The sequence below is a fragment of the Maylandia zebra genome, linkage group LG18, assembly GCF_041146795.1.
Source record: "Maylandia zebra isolate NMK-2024a linkage group LG18, Mzebra_GT3a, whole genome shotgun sequence".
Taxonomy (NCBI): domain Eukaryota; kingdom Metazoa; phylum Chordata; class Actinopteri; order Cichliformes; family Cichlidae; genus Maylandia; species Maylandia zebra.
Window position 1 is genome coordinate 7,387,472 of NC_135184.1, and position 4,601 is coordinate 7,392,072.

Consider the following 4,601-nt stretch of genomic DNA (forward strand, 5'->3'; position numbering starts at 1 on the left):
AAGGACAGCCGCACACAAACGCGCTCCCACCTCCGGCCTGACTCGCCAAAATAAAATACGCTCGACTCGTCATTTTAAAGTCACACAAGTCATTTTAAACTGCTGCTGTGAATGAAATGAAACCTCCTCCAGTTACCATAGTGACCACTGCAGGGCCGTAAATGAACCGTGATAACGTCAACAGGCTGAACGTGTAAACTGTCACAATAAAGCATTATTAATGAAATACAACTCTGATATCACTTAAACAAATGTTCCTGATAAACAGTGAATTAACTTCCTGTCCTGTAATCAGCATTTTCGTTGCCTCGAGTAGACAGTATATAATAATTAAGTCATATGGTAAGGTGTGTTATGACCTAAATTTAGCTAAATACCACAGATCCTGAATTCAAATCTTTAAAAAAACGTATTTAGTCGGTAGACGTTATAAAGGAGTTTTATCGGAGTTGTTTGTTGATGTATGGCATTTTTATGTCCCAGTGACGAATTGAATTTCATTTTATTTAGATAATAATTTAAAAAAAACGCCTAAAGGCTGTCCAGCTGCAGAATAACAGGACTTCAAGGACTGCTCCAGATGAAATATTTGCTAAAAACAAACAAACAAACAAACAAACAAACAAACAAACAAACAAACAAACAAACAAACAAACAAACAAACAAACAAACAAACAAACAAACAAAAACAGTCTTCGTTAAGAGCTCTCGTTAAGTTCTGTATTAATTTGGAAATTTCCCAGCTTAACATCCGCTCCTCTTGACTTTATTTCTGTAACTTAACGCTCATGGAAACCGGTAATAAAGCCGCAATAAATGCCGTTTCTTTCAACGGCGTTAAGTCTCTTTAATGTGTTTCTTGTAGTGTCAATACTGACACCGTCACTTTGTTCGTGTCTCCGGGAATAAAGGCAGGACTTCAGCCGAGCAGCCTGCCTGCAGACCGGACTGTTACAGGCAAAAGGAGTCCGCTGGCACTCGCAGGAAGCCTGGAATTTCTTTTAGGGCAACATGCTGTAGAAATGCAAAATAAGGATCAAGTGATCCCAAAATATTCAGGATGAGGCAGGAAAATATGCTAGACTAAAAAAAAAAAATACCAGCTCCATTCAACCCTTATTAAAAATCAGAAAAAAAAAAGGATAATACCAAACATCTAAAGACCACGTGTGCAGACAAATATGAGAAAGGTGGCATTTAGAAGTCTGTGTCCAGATGGAGTCTGTTATTTCTAAATGCACCTACATTGTAGACGGTGGGTCTTACAAAATAAGAACACATGTCATCAGTATGAGGTCTTCATAGTGCTTAGTTGCTCGTTTTAATCTTTGTTTCCAGCTTTGGATTGTCACATTTGGAAACGGTTTTCATTTAAAACGCTCAGTTACTTTATTATATAACTGAGACGTTTGTTTGATTTAAATTCAAACCTGGCAAAGTTTTGTAGAGAAGGTTGTTCAGATGTTTTGCTGTGATGTCTTTAGATATTAGACTTTACACTCATAGAGACAATAAGCACAAAACAAGGGCGCCACAGAGGCTGTGTTACTCAAGACATGGAGCTGTTTCATTTGGCCCCTTAATTTATTTTGAAAGTTAAAAGAGAAATCATGTTTCTCCAAGCTGTGCCACTTTTGTCCATGGATGGATGGATGACTGACTGGTTATTCAGAATATCTTAGCAAAATCTAGTGAGACTCTTTTATCTTGGTGGAAGGAGCCTTTCTGAAATCCCTCTTTAAATGATACTGTTTTTTCTGTCTCTGTCCAAATAGTCCCGACTACAGTGGGACCCTCTGCCTGTGCTGCGTCCTGTGCCAAGTTTCCAACAAACACAGCGTTGAAAGAGGCTGTGCGTGATTTATTAAGGCCTGATTCACTGGCAGTGAGCAGTACATGCAGGAATACTACCAGACATTGTTACTGCTCCCTCAGTTGCTCACCCAGTAAGCCACAGAATTTCTGTCCCTAATGTTCCTAATAAAACAATATCAACACCCAATCTGGGAATTCATGGAGATTATAATGTGCCTATAATGGAATTTATCCATTGCAGCTACTGAAGTCCATTTCTGATATTAAAAAATGTGAGAAGTTAAATGAAACGTCATAGAAATTGTCATCATTTTTATTATTTTCATTAAGTCAGTGTTGACTTTTATTTTTTAAAATAGACGCTGTATCATAGTAAACAAATAGTCAAGCCAACATTGAGCTAAGCTAAAATATTGACTTTCTCTGACGTCCACAGCCCCTTTGATCTTAAGTGGGTCAGCACAGTGAAACTCCTCTTTCTGTTCCTTTACAGAAACTTACATTTAATCAATAAGATTTTTTAAATATAAGAAAAAGAAGCACAATTACAACTGTGCATTTCATGTTTTCTACTTGATAAAGAAATGCTGCTGTAGTAAATTAAAGAAAGCTGTCCACATGTAAGAAGTAAAGTAGTGTAAAGTAATAAAATAACTTAATTACTTGGGTTTAGTATGTATGTTCATGGGGGAGATCATTATCAGTAGGAAAAGCTTTAAAACTTGTCAAGAAACAGTTAAAAATTCAAAGTTCATGTACAGTGGGCCAGATTGGAGTCTTCCCCTGGCCAGTTCATGGTCCCAGGGCCTTATGTTTCACACACCTGCTATAAGCAGTCCATTTATTGACAAAGAAATGTATGTATTGGGTCAGGATTATTAATGAAATTCCACTTCCAGACTCTAAAAACATATTGTAGTTTTGATTCAGCTGACTGAAAAGCTAATACTAGTCACGTGTACGGATTTTAAATTCTGATTTTGACTCACTTTGTATTTTGATTTCTTGAGCAAAATCAGCATCCATGTATTTATTTGTAAAAACAGTTTAAATAGTGTGTTAGGGATTTCATTAGTCTATTAATTAACCTTTACCGATTAACTTTAAATTTGTTCCTTTTTGTTAAAAATGTAAAATGCTGCATTACTTTATTTATATGATAATAACCTTCGTATTGAACAAATAATAGCAGATGGATGAGTGGAAACCTTTCTGTCTAATTAAACAGCTCAGCGTTAACTGAGGACCTTTTCCTGTCAGCTGTATTCTGCTCATTTACAGCTTCAAACTTTTATTAAGTGTGCCTATGCCAAGAGGCACACTTATTCTTCTTGGACTGTATTACTGTAGTTTTGAATAAGTCACATTTATTAGGGATGTGCCCTCTGTGACATCATACAGAGCCAAGAGTAGAAAAAATATCTAAAACAAGTTTGAAGCCTTTTATTGTCTCACAGGGATCAGTATCCCCCTTTTTAAAATTTATATTTTATTTTTATTAATTACTTTTATTATTTTATTTTAACTTTTTTGAAATTTTATTTAAGAATAAAAACTAAATAAAATAAAAAGTTTCCTAATTTTTAATATCAGTATCCACCACTGTACCACTATATATACAGTACTGTGCAGAAGTCTTGAATCACCCATTTTATTTCTTTATATTTTGCTTCCAAGGAGCCACACTTGTAATTTTTTTAACAAGATCTTTTACAAGTGATCTTGAGCAGTAGCTTTCCAGGCTTTCTGGAGATTTTTCAATGTTTTTCATTCATTTTTACTCCAGTCCTTAGATGAATGTTTTTGTTTGTTTCTTTGTAAAGACACTAAATACTGATCTTTCAATTGTTCCACCGTGAAAAAGCTCCATAATCAAAGCACATAAAAGACTTAATCTAGCAAACAACCAATTTTAAATGATATCTTTAAGCACTTTGTTGCCAGCAGCTTTCCTGAGCTAACTCTACAAAACAGTGTGACTGGTATAAAACAGCATTTTTGCTCCAACAAAAATGGTGATTAACAAAGAGCTAGTAGCTGAAAACCTGTCAGTGTGTCCGTAAAAAAGCAGGAAACTGGACAAGTGGAGGACAAAAGTAGAAGTGGCACAGTACAGTGTCTGAAAATCATGTTCTTAAGAAAGAGAACAAAAACCATTAAAGAACTGACACCAGAGCTGAGAGATGCTTTAGCCCTTCAGTTTATTTATCTACTGTTTGCTGAAACTTCAGAATAAGTCTCAGTGGAAAGGTGGCTGCCAAGAAGCCAATCCTAAGGAAGGGAAACAAGGAGAAAGGGCTGAAGTATGCCAGATTATACAAGAACTGGACTGAAAATCAGTGGCAACAGATCTTTCGAAACCAAATTTGAATATGTTGTTTCAAATAATTGTCAATATGTGTGGAGGAGGTCAGCCATCTGTAACAGACTGTGGGGGATGATTCATTTTTCAGCATAACAATGATCCCAAACACACAGACCCCCCCCCCCCCCGAGTCCAGACCACAACATTACTGGAATCATGATGGAATCAGCTTGACAGAGAATAAAACAGCAGACAGCCAAAATCTAAAGAAGAGCTTTGAATGTCTTTCAAGAAGAGTGTAGAGAAATGACAAGAAAGCTTCCCCAACAGAGTTCAGGCTGCGTTGAGAAAGAATAAAGAAAGAATTAAGCTTTGTTTTCATGTTTTGGTTACATTTTTCTTTAATAAAACTGGTAAATTTCAAATTATGCTTCGTTTTCTTCCAAAGACACAATTTCCCATGCTGCCTTTCGAGGGGGGC